A 21750-nucleotide genomic window follows, 5' to 3' on the forward strand; every position below is an offset into this window, starting at 1 on the left:
CTGCCGTGTAAAGATTGGAATTTTGTCAAAAATCAAAGCACTTCAAGGGTTAAACGGTACTCGGCTGTTTGGTCGCCGGACTTTTGGTCGCCCGGAAGGTTATTGATAATTACCATTTAAAATTGTTGCTCAAATTCCCTAAATACAAACTGCGAATTATTATTTAGTCATACTTAATGCCCTACTAATTATTAGGCTAAAGAAAAGCTCCACATTTACCATACTTTAACTGTGTTTTGTTGGAGAACTTGTTAAGACCCTGACTGACGTCCCTTCATAAGGGGACAACTCATGTACATACAAACTATTATACACCCACACTGCTCATTGTTGGCTTTTATTGATGCGTAGACCGTGTTGTTTTACCTTTTTTGTCGCCGGACTTTTGGTCGCCGGACATTTGGTCGCCCGTTGTTTGGGTCCGGGTGACCAAACGTCCGGCGACCAAACGGCCGGTCACGGGGTTAAACACCTAAACTTATGGATAAACAAATATGGGTTTGCTGGCCAGCTTAATATGCATAAAATAGACCTGCAGGATAAAATACGCACTAGGCGTAGGGGTAATCTTTATAAAATGGAGAAGGAAGGATATGATAATACTAATTATTGTTTTTTGATGGCAAAATACGGTGCGACGGAAATGTAAAGAAAGTTGAGCGGAGTGGGAATGAGCATGTTGATAAGAGCGAGGTGGAAAAGCAGAACATGCTGTTTTGTAAAAAAGAATGGCGGGGCCTCCTCTACTGAAGGAGAATTTTTTTACCAAGATAGGTGGCGTAGGAATGTTACTGTTACGACTCCCCCTGATGGTAAGCTATACCAGGGAGTCGCAACTACCACAGCAGAAAGATTCAGTCAATGATGAGCCAGACACACATTGCAAGTAGCCTTCAATGAGGATTTATTAACAAGAACGTCCACCAAAACTGGGACTACGGGACAACATAGGGGAAGCAAAATATATTAAAGCGGCACCCTCAAATAAAACGGTAAAAAACCACCCTCCCAGACAGGTGTTCAAATAAACACCCACAAAATACAGGAAATAAGGCCTAAGGGTGCCACTGTCAGAACTGATGACTGTAATAAAAGTCTAGACAGGGGAATGAACTACATGTATAAATGCAACAAACTATATGTTACCACGGGGTGTCTAAACTTATCTCAAGTCCCCCTATGCAGCCCCAAAATAATTAACTCTATCAACATAAATACTCAATATAACCATGAGTAGCGTACTTACAATACCAGGTGAAGCTGGGGCAAACAAAACCTACTTATCCCTAGACAATAAGTGCCATCCCAAGAAAGCAAGGACTCCACTGCCTCACCACCTACAATCACATGCAGTCAGGGAGCCAAAAGCCAAAAGCCGAACTGCAAAATAAAAAGGGTTTAAATAAGGACAGGAAGTGGATCTTGATTGGAGGAGGGATGATTGGGAAGTAGTCACAGCTGTGTTGGCCTGGGCAAGGCTTTGCGACAGGGGTGGAGCCACAGCTCCAGGTACCTGTAAAGAAAAAGAAACCACACACAAAACAACACACCCACACTATATAGTGTACCCAGGCTGACAGCCGTAACAGTTACCCATGAGAATGGGAGAAAAGAAATGAGGAGGTTAAACAGAAATCGAGTTTTCAAAAATGCTGCGTGCTGGGTTTGTGGAGAATTAGGGCATATATGGCGTGATTGCCCAAACAAGAAGGCCTCAAAAACGAGGCCCAATTGGCATGACTAGCCGGCATGCCTGCTCAAAATGAATTTAAAAAAGACTTTAAATATGAAGATGTTGAGCTAAATTTAGTGGAAATACTGGCATTTGATTTGGTTAAACCTTAGATCAAATTTTCCGTGAATGGGATACGATTAAATTTTTCGTGTGATACTGGACCTTGTAAAACTGCAATTAAAATGAATATTCCAGGTGCTAGGCATACAAAACGGAGGGTCTTTGTGACAACGGCAGGTGGTCAGGATACCGCCGTTTCGGAAACAGTTCCAGTTTGGATAAGAGATCCGAATGGAGAGACGTGTAAAATGTCTGTGTTAGTAGTACCTGAATGTCCTGTCAATTTACTGGGATGAGATGGTGTGAAATATGAATTGTATTCTTATATTTAATCTTGCACTCTTATGAATTTAGTAACTAGAATAGAATTTTTACTGACACCTACAGGTCAAGGCCTGTCATCACTTTGTATATAACCCACCCCTTTCGTGTTCCCTCCTAAAGTTTGTCTCCGCCTAACTTCTATTAAATACCATCCCCGACCGAGTGAACGGCGTATCTGGATGGGGGACCTCGAAGTGGACGCTAGCTTTGTCCGTCCGCTCACCCCCTTCTTAGGAAGGGGGGGGCTAGCCAAGGGGGCTAGCCAAGAACAAAGAGAGAGGAGCGGGCGGCGACCATTTTGAGAGCGGTCGGGATGAGGCCTCCTTTCCAGATAACCTCCATTCGGCCGGGAGTCAAAAACTACCACGTGTTTTGCTGCTTCCTCTGTATGAAGATTATTGTCGAGGCAACCCAGCTTTGACATTTTGGTGCCTGAAACCCGAGATTCTTCTCTGCTTTCCGGCCACGGCAGATCGACAGAAGGATGGATGGCTTGACGTCGGCTACTCCAGCCTTGAGAGAGGGCGATCTGGCCTGCTGGCCCGGGAACAGATTACGAATTATCCTTTCGTACAGAGGAGGCACCAAAAAATGGTAAGGCACTTTTTAAAATTAATTTGTAGAATCCAACCCAGTAGTAAGTCCCCGTTTCCCTTCGAGGAGGGGAAATGCTTCATTCGTAAAAAAGAAAAGTTGGGAGACTGGAATGCAAGAAATCTCAGGTTACATCTCACATTCCACACGATGAGCAAGGAGGAGCAGTGATGAAGAGACATGAGCAGAGAGAGTAATAGAAAGAAAATAAGAGTTAGAGACAGAAAATTGACAATATAACATATTAATGACAAATTATGGGACCTCTAATAAACACTGAAATTTATGATGAAAATGATTAAGAAATTGCTAAGTAGAAGGTTAGTTTCTCTAAATTTTAATCGTGGTAAGAGTGAGCTACAAAAAATGGCTCTTATATTAAATAAACACAATCTTGGAGCAGAATAGCAATTCAACAAGTGCAATTTAGCTATTTTAGCAAAAAGAGAGGGATTTGTGATTTAGACTTAAGGATTAGGAATCATCCAAATTATTAATGATATCAAACATGAAGACAATGCAGAAATGGCATTGATCCAAATTATTAGGTAAATTGTAGCTGGCAAGTTTAGATAAAATAATTAATTTAGGATAGGCATAATTTCGCTGAGATGCAATAAACATCATGACTTGTCATCAGTGCACGGATGATAATTCATTGTTTTGCCCATCAAGAAATGAAATATGCTTTAGCGTGAGTCGTAAGAATGAATGACTATGAGAATATCTCGGATTGCATTAGAATCGAACAATTGATGCCAACCAAACAACATTGACCTATTTCCTTTTAGAATGACTTGCCATGACACAGCGAAAGGTGGTTAGCTGCCAAGAAGCCCCAGGACTGGGGATGGCGCTCTTCACCAGTGATAAAAAAAATTGCAGACCACGGATGTCTGAAAATGAGTGTGAGCGTGAATGGTTGTTTGTCCCTTTTGTGTTTTTGATTGGCCAACCACCGAGATATGATCAATCGGTTAGGTATCAAGGTGGAAAATGATTTAGAAAATTGGAATCGATTTCAGAATTCGCCAATAAGCCGTTTCACGGATGGCAACGCCAAATTATGGAAAAATATTTCGTCCAAGGAAATTTTTAATGAAAAAGCAGCAGTACTCCAAATGTGAAATTTGAAGTGGAGAAACAAATCTGCTATGCGAAATTTGGGAGCACTGGGAAAAAAAAACAGACAGTGCTTGATACGAAATTCCAAAGTACTATTGATTTATTGTAATAATGGCATCCAAATTGTGTTAACAGAATAATTGACTGAATTGAAAAAAGGTTCCATATTTCGTTATGAAATCATTGCGCCTACATAACGAGGTCAACCGGACAACAAAATATGGACATCCTATTTAGTAGACCATACCAAACGTCATTTTTCACTAGACGATTGGAACTAGAGGATGAGTCTAATCTGGCTATCTGCATAAAAGAAAAAACTTTAAAGGAACACACTGAATTTGGGTTAGCAGGAGGAGACTGTGCTTCCTAACAGAAAACAGACTGGACCAACGGCGGTCCCGGGAGCCTGGGTGCTCAACACACGTGTTCCTGACCAACCAGCAGACATGAAAATAGCGGGATCCATTTTGTGCACTGTAAGAGGGTTCTCTCAGTTGAAACGTATGAGGAGACAGGTAAGATAAACTTTTTGACGTAATCAGACGAAATGGCAAGCACTCAAATATTGATTGGAAAGATTATTGCTCGGGGAGCAATGCTGTAAGCCATAAGGAACTTTTTATATTGGTTTTATTGTCTCCGTAAAAAAAAGTGAAAGCGTTTCAATTGAGACCAAACCTTCTTACAGATAGTTAAAGTAAACAATTGAGACTAGATCTTCTTACAGATTTTTAAAGTAAACAATTAGAGAGAAAAGAGAAACTACAATGGATAGAAATGTAACTAGATTTTAATTTTATGCCTGACTATTGAAAAATTTTGATTAAGAAAGTTTTATAGGAGATGATTGACAAACTCCAAAGACAATGGGATGTTACATTTGATAAAAAGACTACTAGATTGGGATATTTTGAATTTCAAACAACTGAGTTTAATATGCAACGCGATACACATTGTTAAATGAATTGGGACTTGATTAGTATGCATTTTATAAGTAATGAGTTTTAATTGCTTTAAAGGATACAATTATGCTAAAATATTAACCTTGACAAACAAGGGGTGATTACAATTTAGTGGGTTCAATTATATTCAGAATTATAAATGTGTGCATTTTGTTTCTGGATATTAATTGATGTGAATTTAACTGTTACAGAGAACGGGAAAGCTGTTTTCCTGGGGAGAAAGCACCGTGGTTTGCTTTTTGTATTTTTCCTATTTTTAGTATGATTAGTTAATTTGTGTAATTAGAGGAAAGGGAAAAACAAATATGGTTCTTGATCTTAACAAGGAAGCAGTGATCATAATAGAATACCAGCTAGCATATTTGATTTTTACTGATAAGGCATTTACATTTTCACAAACTATAGTGATGGAATAAGTAAGATTGTTGCGATTTTTGTTCATTGAGGTATTAAGCCCAACAAAATAGCCGTAAGCAAATGTTAAGCACGTGTTGAAGACAACGACAGAATACAGCAGCTAAAGCAGCAGCGCAAACACTACACAGCAGCATACACAACAACAAAACTGAGCCGATCTCAAGAACAGTCAGCAGACGAACTGTACAAAGCTAAAGGCCTACCGTGCCTACCAAAAATGTATTCCAAAATTGAGCCATGAATGCCTCAAAAGGGAGGAAGATATGATGGACATCGAAATACCTACTTTTAAAATTTTTGTAGGAACTGTTTAATTTGTTATTTTATTGATCTGTAAAGAACATGGGATCTCCAGAATCAGCTGGAGTAACAATGGAGCTGATTTTGCAAACAGCATAGTGCAAAACATGGCAAAACACCTAAGTAGAGCGAACAAATGGTACGATAAAACCAAGGCTTAAGAAAACCATGGGGGAGATAAATAAGCCATGGCCAGAACGCCTAACACTGGCCAAAACGTATATGAAGATAGTACCAACCAGCTCGGGATTAACACCTTTTGAGATAGTTCATGGACGACCATTCCAACTTCCTCTATGGGAAGATGACCCATGACGAGAGACTAAGGAAGGAGAGAAACTTATCCAAAGAACATGTAAGCTGCCGTGATCTTTTTGTCTATCTTGCAGGAGGTGGTGTAGCCAGGTGACTGGATCCTGATCTGAGTCATAAAAGGAAGTCCTGGTTCTCTCCTCGATGGGAAGACCCATTCGTGGCCCAACTCACCAACCTCCACAGCAGCAAAGATCGCTGAAAAGTCAAAGTCGATTCAGGTCAAGGTATTTCGAGACAGGTGACTCTGAGTGGAACTGTAAGTCGGACGGTGTCAAAACCCTTGTCCGTGAAGAAACTCATCTGACGTCTACTCACCTGCCACGAGCACCCCTCACTTAACCCTGACCTCCCATAGACTTTGCACCTCTATACAGAAGCCACAGTGAAAGCTGTTGCCATCCACATCACAGTGACTGGATTGTCAGTGACAGCCTGGGCGTGTCTGAACGCCCCGCCCGCAGAGACTCGAGTTGGAAAACAAGTGCAGGAAACGTCCTGCCTCATTACTGGAAAGGCAGAGCCAAGCGGTCCGCTCTTGGATGGGGTCAGGGGACCCAATCTACATCAACAACATCGGGGTTCCCCGCGGCGTACCAGATGAGTATAAGCTCGCTGACCAAATTGCACGACCCCAGAACAGGACGGAAGAAGGGTTTGCAGCCATCCATGAACAGTTGTCGGCGACCTCCTTGATGGCCTTCCAGAACAGAATTTCTGTTGACATGCTCCTGGCAGAGAAAGGTGGCGTGTGCTCCATCTTTGGCGACCAATGCTGCACGTTCATCCCTAACAACACAGCAGCTGACGGGAGTTTAACCAAGGCCCTGGAGGGTCTTCGATCCCTCAACAGCAAGATGAAAGAACAATCTGGAGAACTACTATGAAGAAGACGTGTGGTATAATTTCATGGTGTTCCAAAAAAAAACTGATTGTTGCGAATGAAAGTTGTTATGTGTGTAGCCGTATACCCATTTCCACAGATCCTGACATCCTGAATTCACTGGGTCGAGGCGTCACATTTAAATCTGCAGTCGTGCAGATGGTCTAAGATGCATTCCTTTTAAGGAGAGTGAACATAACAGTAAGATATCAAAATCAGTGCAAAATCAGTGCAATTCAAACCACGTGATTCAATCTGGTGCGATGATGTTCCTGTTGACCAAAGGTTGTGGTCCACCCCCCCCAGAAAATCATGTGTAAAGACATTGAGCTGTTACATGAGTGTTCATTAACCAAACTGTCAAGGCCCTACAGCAGGGGTCTCAAACTCAATTTACCTGGGGGCCGCTAGAGGCCGAGTCTGGGTGAGACTGGGCCGCATCAGGATTTCCACAAGAAAAGCACTGATAAGACTTTCCAATGTTATCAAATATCTTTATTTTTTAACAAAAAATAATGAATTAAATAAATTAACTTAAAGATGAATAAAAAATAAATCAATCAGTAATATAAAACCAAATAATACTAATGAGCATACAGTAGATATACACTGGCTGGCTAAGTAGAGAAAATGAATTATTTTTATTCCGTTTCAAATGTCTGTATTAACAGCTCTTTAACCTTTAACTTTCTGAACTTGAATGGAACATTGAACATGAAATATTTTGAACACGGCTTCTTTTGCCTACTCCTTGCTGCTAGAGACCTGGCAGCGCTTCTTCTCACATAGTCACATTTGGCTTGAGGGAGGAAGCAGTGGAGACCCTCAGTAGAGCTTGAAGATGCTCATCAGTAAGTCTGGACCTGTACTTGGACTTATTGAAGTTCAAGGTGGAGAAGAGCTTCTCACACAAGTATGTGCTCCCAAAAAGGCACATGGTCCGCTTGAACATTCGGGAAAGGTCAGGGAAGCTGGGGGTCAACTCTCTCAAAAATTGCCCAAGCTTGTCTGCTTCTCCACTCACCTCCCTGAACTTGGCTTTGAGTGCAGAGTTGCACTGCAGGTCAATGAGCTCCATTTGAAGCTCAGGAGGGGCATCTTGCACATCAAAGGAGAAGGGGTCCGCAAAAATTTGAAATGTGGCTGTGTGTGTCTTGAAGTCTGCAAATCTGTGATCAAATTCCTCCTGTAGCTTCAAAATGGCCTCAACATACTACTCACCACTGAATGGTGTGCCTGCATCCACGAGAGCCTTGCATGCTGGGAAATGGCAAAGGTTTGTCTGAGAGAGCTGGGCTTTCCATAACACAAGTTTAGTGCAGAATGCTCTCACGTTGTCATAGGCAGCACTGACAAGTTGCCCCTGGCCTTGTAGCTTCTTGTTCAGTACATTAAGCTCATGTGTGATATCAACAAGAAAACCCAAGTCCATTAGCCATTTGGGATCACTTAGCACAGGAACAGCAACCCCGTCTATCTCCATGAAGTCTTTTACTTCTGCTCTCAACTCAAAAAATCTCTTCAACACGTTTCCCCTGCCAAGCCAACGTACCTCAGTGAAGTAGAGCACATCCCCATATTCTGACTCCATTTCCTCTAAAAAAGCACGGAACCTTCTGTGCTTTAAGCCCCTGGATCTGATTTGGTTGATGCATTTCACAACGACAGACATCACATTGTCAAACTTCAGGCATCTGCTGCAAAGGGCCTGCTGATGGATAATGCAGTGCAGAGCTATGGCCTCCTCCACACCCTCCTCTTCCAGTTTTTTTGAACAAGTGCTACCAGTCCATTCTTCCTCCCTGTCATTGATGGGGCTCCATCGGTTGTTATTCCAACAAAGCTCTTCCATGGCAAACCGGCATTCTTAATGGCATCACACAGCTGGTGTAATATTTCCTTAGCGGTGGTCTGGCCATGCATTGGAATTACTGTGAGCAACTCCTCCATTACTTTAAAATCTTCATCAACACCACGGACATATATTGCGAGCTGGGCAGTGTCTGTGATGTCTGTGGTCTCATCAAGAGCCACTGAATATACACTGAAACATTGTGCTTTCTCACACAGTTGATCATAAATGTCACTTGACAGGTGAGAAATGCCCTCTGCCACGGTGTTGGCAGAAAGGCTGATGTGGTTGAACAGACTTTTCTTTTCTGGACAGACAATATGTGCAGCTTGTAATATGCACTTTTTGATAAATTCACCTTCTGTGAATGGCTTTCCTGCTTTAGCAATCAACTCACAAACGGCGTAGCTAGCTTCGACTGCTGCATTACTGTCTTTGGTAGCCTTCTTGAAGAAATCCTGGTGCCTCAGAAGACATGTTTTAAGACTGGCAACCTGGTTGGCTCTCTCATCTCCCTGGTATTTTTCGTACTCCTCAGCATGTCTCATAGTATAATGACGTTTCAAATTGTATTCCTTGTGCACCGCAACCTTTTCAGTGCAAATGAGACACGTCGGGCTGCCCCTGTGTTCAACAAAGAAATATTGCACTCCCCACTTTTCTTGAAACTGTCGGTGCTCATCACCGACCTTTCTCTTCACGGCAGGCTTTGAAAGAGACATCTCTGGGGCTCTGTAATTATTACAGTGTAATATGTTTTTCCACTTGGAATGAGTCTCGGGTTGATCTTTCACTTTCAGTCGCGCGGGTTTGTGGCGCATGCGCACTTTCGCTCTCCGTTTCTCCGTTTCACTCGCGGAGATGGCTACACTGACACAGGCTGGATCACGGATCATAGCGCCTCATTCAGTTCTATACTGAGAGCAGCGGAGGAGTGTGCGCGCCGAGCGGAGTGATCGGCTTCTCCTTCGCCCAGCTGATTGGAGGAATGAATGAGTGAGTGAGTGAGGCACTGGACAGCCCGGCCGATGTCCCGCCCTCCAGAGCCGTATACCTCACCGTGATTGGTTCATTCAGCTCCGAACACAACAAGTGTCATTCATATCAATCTTGCGAGCCGCACAAACATTAACCTTTCATATTAAGACGGGGGCCGCAAATTATCGTCACGAGGGCTGCAGTTGGCCCGCGGGCCGCGAGTTTGAGACCACTGCTCTAATGTATGTATACATTACTGTATGTATTCTCCATTTTATTAAATGTTTTTTTCAGTACAAACCAATGCGTGTTGCTTATAAAAGCCTTAAACATACAAATGCACTTATATAAACCTTCAATATACTTATATAGGCTTTAAACATAAATTATAATACAAAATATAGCACTGAGCAACTTATGAACAAATTCAACTTATGAACAATCGCTTGGAACCTAACTAGTTCGTCAGTATTCTACTGACATGACACTATAGTAGCGTACGTACATTTTCATGAATTCGCACTAGCACCATTCGAAGAAAGACGTGAAAATGAGTCTCAACATGTGTGTTAATACTTAACAACGGCATTAAACAGTAGCTTTCCTTTTATTGTATTCTTACCACAAACAATGCATTTTTCAAATTACGCAAAGTGTGAGCGCCCCCCAGAGGCGTAAAGAGTCATTCCTGCTACTCGCCCTCCATTTTTGGCTACATGCTTGAGTGACATAACACTTATTTGCATGCTCTAAATTGAAAATTCAAAAAATAGAGATGTAGATGCACTAAACAACAACGAGAGCAGCGTTCAAACAATGGTGTCAAAGTTGCGGCCCAAGGGCCAAATCCGGCCCACTGCCACTCCGTGGTGCGGCCTGCGAAAGTACTTCATATTTAATGCTAAAATTCAAATGCAGCTTATAAATAAATATAATATTAACTATCACCAGATATCATCACTACATCACTCCGCACAGAAATTGAGGTATGGTCCTCCAAGGCAAGAGCGCTTCACCTCATAGAAATACCAGTACCATCAGCGGAGAGGATAGAGACCACCTTCGAGCACAAGAAGGCCGAATACTTGAATCTGGCAGCCAAGTGCCAGAAAATTGTCTGGAAATGCACCATCTACCCAGTAGAGGTTTGCTGCCGAGGCTACCTTGGGTTTCTCCCACTGTTTTTAATCCCAACATTCATTCAATCATTTTCTGATATGCTAAATCTTGTATAGGGCGTGTTGGAGCATATTCCAGCTGCCTTCGGGCCAGAGGCGAGGAACACCCTGAATCGGTGGCCAGCCAATCGCAGAGCACGAGGAGAAAAACAACCATTCACGATCACACTCATACCTAGGGGCAATTTAGAGTGTCCAATCAGACTATACCTCTATTTCAATCTCATTAATCCCCCAAATAATAATAGACCTGCTACTGAATAAAAGATAATGCTTTTTTAATGCCTCCCCTTTGGCAAAAGCATTTTAACTAAATTAAAATCGAAAACATAAAAGAGAATGTTTACAATGAAAAGGCTCCAAAAAAGATGTGCCTAATCTTAAGGAGCTAAATCACCAGTGAAGAAACTTTTCTGACCAATAGTGCCATACTTTGAAAAATGCACCTATAAACAGTTTTCAACTCATGTTGCTGTTGACGAGAAAACTACAGTAGTAAGTACTGCATTGTGACGAAATAAATGTATGGCGCCCTCTTCCGCTTGGTTTCATTTCTGTGAAGAAGAAATTCAGTCATTTTATAATTGGAAAATGGTTTATCATTTATCTTCGTGTCTTTGCAGGTTTCAGAAATGATCTTGGTCTGTTGACCTTGAAGGGGAAGTTGAGCTCCCCCAAATCAAAGAGGAGGAGCCAGAGTTCCCTCAACAACAAATGGGAGACGAGCAGCTTCCAATCAAAAGGGAGGAAGATCATTTCACCTGGTCACCAGGTGAGTTCGTGAAGAGGGAAGATGTTCGGGGCGTTGCCAGTGGAGGGCCGGAGCCTGCAAAAACCACAACATGGCCCCTAATTAAAGAGGAGGAGCCAGAGTTCCCTCAACAACAAATGGGAGATGAGCAACTTCCAATCAAAAGGGAAGATCATTTCACCTGGTCACCAGGTGACTCTGTGAAAAGCGATGATCTCGGCATGGCCAGCGAAGGGGCGGAGTCTGCAAATGCCTCAGCATGGCCCCAAATTAAAGAGGAGGAGCCAGAGTTCTCTCTACAGTGCAAAAGAGAAGAGCAACCTCCAATCAAAAATGAGGAATGTGTCAAATGGTCAACTGATGAGCCTTTCAAGAGTGCAGATGATCTGGGTGTGGCCAACAGAGGGGTGGAGCTTCTGAACGGCAGCTCAACAGAAGGAGGGCAAGCAGAACATTTAATTGCTCCTTTATAAGATGGCAATTGTAATAACTTTGCAGGTTATATAACTGTTAATATATCCATAACAGTAATAGACGGCGGAGCCAGGGTAAAACACGTGTAGCTCTTTATTGCCACTATCCAACAACACACACACACAAACAAACCGGACACACAACACTACTACGTCCGGGTTACGCTGTGCTACCCCACGGCTCCAGGTGGCGTGGTTAAACACACTTCCATAACCCGAGGCAACTATCATTATCAATATATTACACTCCTCCCCCTTTAACTATGAAGTTCCTATTTAGACTTAGCACTCAACTCCAACAATTATCTTTGCCTCATTAACTTTTTATAATTTTACTTCTCAACTTGTAACTAAATTATTACTGCTAACACAACCATTAGACTCAATATTCCAGTCTTTGACATTTCAATCTCAGGAACTCTTTTCACATTTTTGTATGAACAGGAACTCTTTTATTTTAGGAACGATGTTCCTCACAACTGACCGATCACAAATTCAGTCGCTTCGGAGGTGCTCTATCTCTCACTGGGTACCTGCGCCCACACCCCTCTGGGGAACTGACTGCTCGGTTGTCAGGTGTAACTGTCTTGTCACAGGCCACTGAGCCTGGCGAAGATGTTACACGTGTCTCTTCAGGTGAGTACGGGCTACCACCTACTGCTCCAGGTGTGCCTTTCCCCCCCACATCTGCGTGAACCACCACAGGGTACTTGTTTGTGATGTCCAGCTGCTCATCCGGAAGCTCCAATGTCTCTGGTCTGGACGGTTGGTTGTACAGCAGATGATCAATGTGGATCGAGCGTCGGCTCACACCATTCCACACCAGGTAGGTGACTGGTCCGAGTCTCTTTTCCACTGTTCCTTTTGTCCACCTCTCCTTCCCTCCACGGAAATTCCGGATCAGAACTGAGTCACCCTCAGACAGATGTCTCAGCTTGGAGGTGGTTCTATCATGATAGTGTTTCTGCTTCTCTTGTTTTGCTTCCACCACTCGAGCGAGATCTGGTTTCAGTAAGCTGAACCTGGTCCTGATTTGACGTTTTAAAAACAGTTCCGCTGGTGCACATCCTGTAACAGTGTGCGGTGTACTCCTGTATGCTATCAGGAAGTTAGCTAGCCTGTGCTGCATAGTTATTGTGACCTTTTGTTTCTTCTCCTCGAGTACTTGTTTCAGCAGTGATGCTTTCACTGTCTGAACTGCTCGCTCTGCCGCTCCATTGGAAGCGGGATGGTAAGCTGGTACCAAAGTTTGTTTTATTCCGTTGCTCAGCAGGAATGTCTTGTACTCCTGCGAAGTGAATTGAGGTCCGTTGTCAGAAACAATCTCCTCAGGAAGCCCGTAGGAAGCAAAAATATTCCGCAACGCCTCAATCATTTTGGTTGCTGTGGTTGTTGCCATGGCGATGACCTCCAGCCATTTTGAATGACTGTCCACTAGTACTAAAAAGTGGTGTTGGTCTTTCTCTGCAAAGTCAATATGTATTCTCTGCCAAACTCTAGTCGGCCATTTCCAGACGTGTAGAGGTGCGGTTGCAGGTAGTTTCCTCACACTCTGACAGGCGTCACATTGTTGTACTGTATGTTCTATGTCACTGTCCAACTGCGGCCACCACAAATAGCTCCTGGCCAAGGCCTTCATCCTGCACCCTCCCGGGTGTCCTAGGTGAAGATCATACAGTAGTCGCTCTCGGTGTGCTGGTGGAATGATAACTCGAATTCCCCACAATATGCAACCTTGTTCCACCGATAGTTCATTTTTCCTGAAAAAGTATGGTTTCAGTCTCTCGTCCTTGTTTTGACTTGGCCATCCAGACCGAGTCAGCTCCAGCACTTTGCATAGGACTGGGTCCCTGAGAGTGCTCTGTGCAATCTCTGTAGCTTGCACGGGAAGCTCATCTACTACTGAGAAATAGAAGATGCTGTTTTCCTCCGCTGTGTTATCCTTTTCCTTCCCCGGCAGTCTAGATAACGCATCTGCATTGGCATTTTCTGCTGACGTTCTGTACTCTATACTGTAGTCATAAGCCATCAGTCTCAGCGCCCAGCGCTGCATTCGCAGAGCAGCTAAAGTGGGAATTTCAGACTTGGGTCCCAAAATAGCAAGAAGGGGCTTGTGGTCAGTTATTAAACTGAACTTTCGGCCATATAAATATTTATGAAATTTAGTCACGCCAAAAATTATGGCCAAAGCCTCTTTCTCTATCTGACTATATTTGCTTTCTGCCTCTGTCAATGTACGCGATGCAAATGCGATCGGTTTCTCATCTCCATTTTCCATTATGTGAGATATGACAGCCCCGATTCCATACGGGGATGCATCGGAAGCTAATCTCAGGGGTTTCTTGGTGTCATAGTGCACTACTACTGAGCTTTTTACTAACTGTTCTTTTGCATCTTTGAATGCTGCTGCACATTTAGTAGTCCATTGCCAATCAACTTCCTTCTTCAGTAGTTGATGTAGCGGCTGCAGCACCGTCGACAGGTCTTTCATGAACCGACCATCATAGTTTAATAGTCCTAGAAAAGACCGTAGCTCTGTGACGTTTGTAGGCTGGGGTGCATTAACGATGGCTGCCACTTTTGTCGCAGTGGGGTGCAGTCCCTCCTTATCTATCAGATGCCCCAGGTATTCTACTTTCTCCTGCATGAAATCACATTTTGCTCTTTTCACTCTTACCCCGTAGCTCTCCAGGCGGCTCAGTACCTCCTCCAGATTCCTCAGGTGTTCAGCTCTTGTCTTTCCTGTGACCAAAATGTCGTCTAAAAAACAGTTTACATGCTCCAAGCCTTGGAGTATCTGGTCCATCACATTCTGAAATATGGAAGGAGCACTGGACACTCCGTATGAAAGTCTATGATAAACATACAGTCCTTTGTGAGTATTTATTGTCAAATACTTTTCTGAGTCTTTTCCTAACTCCAGCTGTTGGTAAGCCTGTGACAAGTCTAACTTGCTGAAAAGAATGCCTCCAGCTAGGGTGGCAAAAAGGTCTTCAACGTTTGGTAGTGGATAGGTCTCCTCTTCCACACTTTGATTTACTGTGACCTTATAGTCTCCACAGATACGAATTGACTTGTCTGCTTTGGGTACCACTACTATGGCCGCGGCCCACTGACTATGTTCTTTCTTTGAGATAATGCCAGCTTTCTCTAGGCGATTTAACTCAGTCTCAACTGCATTCTTTAATGCATATGGCACTGGTCTGGCCTTCCTGAAGATCGGTTTGGTATTTGGCTTTACTGTAATGTTGGCCTTAAAATTTCGAATAGTGCCCAACTCCTCAGCAAACACTGCTTTGTGTCTCTGCAACACTGTATCCACATCTGCGTCGTTACCGCCCCTTGCTGGTATAACTGAGAAGATGCGTGCCCAGTCCAGTTTGAAGTTTTGGAGCCAGTTACGGCCAAGTAGGGCTGGTCTGTCACCTTTTACGATCACTAATGGTAACTCCCCACCCTGGGTCCCATATTTTACCTTGGCCGTCACTTGTCCCATCAAAGGAATGTTCTCTCCGGAAAAAGTTGACAGCTGCACTTTACTTACTTCCAAAGGCAGATGAGAGAGATGCTTCTTATACACAATTTCCGAAACAAGTGTTACCGCCGCCCCTGTGTCCAGTTGCATCTCTAGAGGAGTTCCTTCTACTATGACCTGTACTGTCATTTCCTTCTTCCAATTCCAGACAGCATTTGTGGGATACACGGCATTCAAGCGATATGACTCCCACAGTTCATCATCCGCACTTCCTGTTGTCTCATTTTGATTTCCTTTTACATACTGTGTGTGTCCTTGCCAATTTTTAGTTTTACACATCCTTGCTATGTGTCCTACTTTTGAACACTTGTAACATGTCTCTCCTTTATACCTGCATTCATGAGCGGCGTGGTTGCTTAGTCCACATCTGTAACAGGGTTGATGATTTTCTCTTCTCTGTGGTCTGAATTTTCCACTTGTGGTTTTACTTTTCCAATCGCTGGTGGCTGGTTGGCATTTCCACGCACTTTTGCTTGTCTTTTCCTGGTCAATCTTATTTAATGTGGCAGGTTCTTCCATTTTGCTAGCGAACTCCAACGTATTCTTTGATGCCATTTCCATGGATAACGACAGTTCGCATGTTTTTTTTAAATGTTAGATCTTGCTCCGTGAGTAATCTTCTCTGAATAGCTTCCACTCTCAATCCACAAACAAATCTGTCTCTCATTGCTTCATCCAAATGGAGACCAAATTCGCAGTGGCTGGATAGCTGCTTCAACGCCACAATATAATCCGACACAGACTCGTTCTCTCTCTGATTCCTCTTTTGAAACTTGAATCGCTCCGCGATCACCAGCGGTTTCGGGTTGTAATGAGATGCTAATCTTCCACTTAGCACCTCATATGAGAGTCTACTAGGCTTCTCTGGTATGCAAAGGCCCTTCAACAGTCCGTAGGCCTCTGCACCTATTATAGACAGGAACACGTTGGTTTTTTTACCTTCCTCCACTTCGTTGATGATCATCCATTGCTCAAAACGTTCCAAATAAGATTCAAAATCTTCTTTAAGTGCCTCGTATTCGCCGAGATTTCCCAGGAATCTGGCCATGATGCAGCGCCGCCATTAGCTTAGCACTCGTGCTAATGCTAGTCTGCAAAGTCACGTTACCTCCTTGTAACGCCTTAATCTCCTCGTCCGAAACTTTTAATCCCTACCGCCTGGAAAGGGATCCCATCCTCGTCGCCACTGTAATAACTTTGCAGGTTATATAACTGTTAATATATCCATAACAGTAATAGACGGCGGAGCCAGGGTAAAACACGTGTAGCTCTTTATTGCCACTATCCAACAACACACACACACAAACAAACCGGACACACAACACTACTACGTCCGGGTTACGCTGTGCTACCCCACGGCTCCAGGTGGCGTGGTTAAACACACTTCCATAACCCGAGGCAACTATCATTATCAATATATTACAGCAATGACTTGCTTTTTGACAATGATGATGTTGAAGATGTTAAGAAAAATCCCAGTGGCAACAAACTCTGCAAATGCTTTCAGTGTGGGAAAACTTTTGGGAAAAAGTCTTCTTTGAAAAGACATGAGGAGCCACACTGGGGAGAAACCCTTATGATGAGGTCAACAAATTGTCTTCGTGGTGCTCGGTGAACAATCTCAGACTGAACACCACGAAAACTAAAGAAATAATCCTGGACTTTCGCAAACACGGCACAGATCTGGCCCCACTCCTCATAAATGGAGTATGTGTAGACAGGGTCCAGTCCTTTAAATTCCTGGGGGTCCACGTCACGGATAAGCTCTCATGGTCTACAAACATCACGGCAGTGGTGAAGAAGGCTCAGAAACGACTTCATTTCCTCAGGGTACTTAGGAATAACAACTTGGGCACCAAGCTTCTGATAACCTTCTGTAGAACCACTGTAGAGAGCATCCTGGCGTACGGCATCACAGTGTGGTACGCTGGAAGCACGGCGGCAGACAAAAAGGCCATGCAGAAAGTAATTAACACTGCCCAGAGGATTGTCGGCTGCTCTCTGCCCTCACTGGAAGACATTGCCAGCCCTCGTTACCTCAGCAGAGCCAAGAACATCATAGGGGACCCTTACCACCCTGGTCACAATCTGTTCCAGCTGCTGCCCTCTGGCAGACGCCATAGGTCCCACAAAGCATGGACAAATAGGCTTAAGGACAGTTCTTTCCCCACATCCATCAGAAATCTAAACTTGCGGTAACATAACACACATTCCCTTCTGCGGTAATATGAAAAGATGTTTGCGTGGTGATCTGCCTGCTACTGGCTGACTGAAGGTAAGGTAAGTGAAAGACAGTGAGAGGTAAGCGACCTGTATCCATAACAGCAGAATGCCAAATTACAAGTCCGTAACTTGCACTTATTTAGGTCTTTTGCCGAGTAAACGCAGCTTCTGGGTATGATGACAAGTAGGCTTTTTGTGTTGTTGATAATGACGACAGGGCCTATGTCCGATTATTATTATTATGTACAGTTTGTGGTAAAACATTTACACACAAGGGAAGATTTAAAATGCACACAAGAACCCACAATGGTGGCAAACCATTTTCATGCTCAGTTTGTGGTCAAAAATTCACACAGAAGGGACACTTAAATCGTCACGCAAGAACCCACACTGGCGAATAACTATTTTCGTGTTCAGTTTGTGGTCAAGGATTCACAGACAAGGGAAACTTAAAAATCCACATAAGAACCCACACTGGTGGTGAAAAACCATTTTCCTGTTCAATTTGCGGTAAAGCCTTTTCTCTAAAGTACCACTTAGAAGGCCACACAAGAACCCACACTGGCGAAAAACCATTTTCGTGTTCAGTTTGTGGTCAAACATTCACACAAAAGGGAAGCTTAATTAGTCACACAAGAACCCACACTGGAGAACAATGTTATTCTGCTCAGTCTGTGGCCACAGATTCGCTACAACAGCCCAATTAAAAAGCTACACAATTCAAAAAGTTTTTCCAGGGGCAGTTAATGTTCCAACATTTTCACATAAAGGAACCTGAAAAGAAGACTTAACAACCCGCAGTGGCGAAAAGCCCTTTCCTTGCTCAATTTGTGGTTCAACACTGGTTAAAAATACTTAATAATACATAATACTAAGTTTGTTGCCAAGGATTTATTCATAAGACTTAAAAGACACAAATGTGTGTGTATATGTTATCTATTAATTGGCAAAAATGCCGAGAATCCCTCGTGTCATTTTTGAATCATGTTGATAAAATTAGTCTGCTGTGAATTTGTCTTTGTTTGAAAAAGAGAAAAACAAGTCAAATGTTGTTTTATTTCATTTAATCTTCAGATTTTTTTATTAGCTTTGTAAACTACATTCTTTTCCTTTTTTTAACTATCAGAACTGACTTTGGGTTTATTTTGAAGTAGTTCTTTTCGCTATTTATATTTATCCAAACTGATTTGATTTGTATGTAAATAGACCTGGCAGTCGGTATATGAAGTCAAATGTGAATTGTTTTTTTAATCTTATTTTAATGTTGAACAAACAGATAATACTCAATATTCTTATGTATAATCACTAGTATGAAAAGAATATTGATTGCTTGAAACTTATCGTTGTGATTCTCCATTGCTTTCACCTGTGGTCGCCTCTCGTGTGTCACCTACCTGTTTTCCATGTCTCGTTAACCCATGACTCACTGCGTCTTGCGGCTTTTTGTTCATTTTATTTTTTTTGTGTATTTTTTTTATTTTAGGCTCATGTTTTCAGTTTGGTTTTTGTGTTTTTTTATTAAAACTTTATGTATACTGTAATGCAAGGCCTTCTCTGCTGGCCTAAGAAATTTCAGAATCAGAGACTGATGTTAATTATATTTTGCCCATGAATACTTATTAAATAATTCCAATTTGTCTGTCAGCTTCCTTTCATTGCTTTCTCCCTGGTTGCACTGTTTCCAGATGTGTTTTCATATTAAAGCATTTAACCAATCACATTTCAGCCATTATTTGTTGCCAGGGTCAGAAATCTGCCTCAAGGCCTTCACAAACAGTTCTGCAGGCTCTGCTGCATTAAACAAGCGTCGATAAGACTATTGCTTTAACCAATCAGAATTTGATTTGATGACACCAAGGCCTTCTCGCAGGCATAGGGATACGTCATTGCCTTCTCGCAGGCGTAGGGATACGTCATCACTTTCACCAACTATGATTAGCTAGTGATAGAGTAGGCGGGCCAAAGCCAAAGTGAGCCAGCCAGAGATCGCAAACTCCACCCACAATGGCCGACGGAGGAAAATAAATGGATTTGGTTGCAGATTTGCCGACAAAGCCATTTTCCAGACGGACTTTTCCAGAAAAAAATGGACATCATTAAGAAAGGGCGGTCAACTCCGAAGCTAGCAAGCCTGTTACAACCGGGAAAAGGGTTTGTCCGCCACTTTCAGTTCGCTAACTACGAGCGCTACTTCTGGCTTACGGGCTCTGAGGAACACTGCAAATTGTATTGCTGTGAGTGCTTCTTATTTGCCACCATCGACATGGTGTTTGGAGCAACACTGGATTTGCAAATTTGACTCGTTTAACTAAAGCAACAACGAGACATCAAAGCACTGCCGGACACTTACAAGCAACGGTGCTCTCCAAAACTTTTGGGGCAACCCGAGTGGAGTTACAATTCAACGAGCAAGTGCGCAGGGAAACGGAGCACCACAACGAAAAGATAAAGAAAAATAGGGAAATCTTAAAAAGTTTGATAGACTGTGTAAACTTTCATTTTGGGAACTTGATGAAAGCGCTGCATCCCCAAACAGGAAATTACGTGGAACTTCTTTCTCTCATTGCTGAGAGAAACACGGATTTACATTACCACCTGTCCACTAATAAAGTGTTTAGTGCCACGTCTGGCAAAATACAAAACAACCTGATCACTGCTATTGCTGAAGTGATGGAGGAAGAGACGATAAGGGAAATAAAAGTACTGTTTGTCTCTCTAATGGTGAATGATTCTGTGCGGTATGCTGATGGATTTAAAGCACATCTGGATGATTTTGAATTCTGTAGATTTTTGGTCACTTCCTATTAATTTTGTTGCATTTTTGGGTCACTTGTTAACATCTACTCATCATTGAAAAAAACATGATTGGAAGCCTATCATCCTCAATAGTGTAATTTTTTTTAAGTTATGTAATAATCAAATTGGTATCAATCATATTTGTGTATGAGCATCCAGTTCAAAAATTTACCATATATATATATATATATATGAAATATTGGCCGCGATGATTCTTAATGGATTTGACCCCCCAAAAAAGATTTCTGCTCCAAAGAGTTAAACTTTGTAGCACATAATTTGTATTATTTTGAAACCTAGGATAATAAAGCCTTAAGACAAAATTACAAAACAATCCTATGTAGGTTTTTTTGCTTTTTTTCAATACTACAGAACAACAAACTGGATGTACAGTTTTGTCTTCCAAGAGTAAAGGAGTTTTGTGACAGTTGAGCGCTAGAGGAGTCGATATGAGGAAATCTACGAGGCCACTGAATGGAGTGTAGGTGCTCCAAGCGCACGGCAAGATTCTTGCGCGCACTACCACCAACTCCACGACAGGATTCTGGACAATATTATTTGCCAGACGCAGATCAGATTTCAAGAACACGAAAGACGTATGTTTCTCTCCCTCCTTGACTCGCAGATGTTTCGGAATACCAGAAAGCTTTCCCACATGCAGCCTTCTCCACCTTAACGCAGAGCCACGGAACACTTTTCGATCTGCCTCGGCTAAGAACAGAACTGATTGTAATGTATGCCATGGATGATTTTACATGTAAATCTCCCACTGATCTCCTTGACTTCCTTCAGCAGAAAAATATGAGTGAGAGCATGGGGCGGCTGTACACATTAGTGGGTTTGACAGTGACCATCCCCGTGTCCACTGCGTCTATCGAACGGACATTTTCAGCCCTAAATAGAATCAAAACTTATACCAGAAATACAACAGGACAGACTCAACTGTCAGAATTAGCTTTGATGGCGATAGAAAAGAACTTCTTGATGGACCTGAAACGCACGTGTAATCTGTGCGACAGAGTAATTGAAATCTTCTTGAGGAAAGAAAGGAGGATGGATTTTGTGTTTAAATAAAAATAATTTTTGGTGAGTAAGATATGTCTATTTTCCTAAATAATATTTAAAAAAATTTGGTTATTGATTTTTTTATATGTGTCGCAGCTGTAGCTGCATTAAAGGTTTTATAGCCATAAAATACTTATTGAGGGTTGGATTGATTCACACACCACTACTGAAGGCCTAGGTGTGA

Source organism: Stigmatopora argus, chromosome 20 (genome assembly GCF_051989625.1).
Source record: "Stigmatopora argus isolate UIUO_Sarg chromosome 20, RoL_Sarg_1.0, whole genome shotgun sequence".
Taxonomy (NCBI): Eukaryota; Metazoa; Chordata; class Actinopteri; order Syngnathiformes; family Syngnathidae; genus Stigmatopora; species Stigmatopora argus.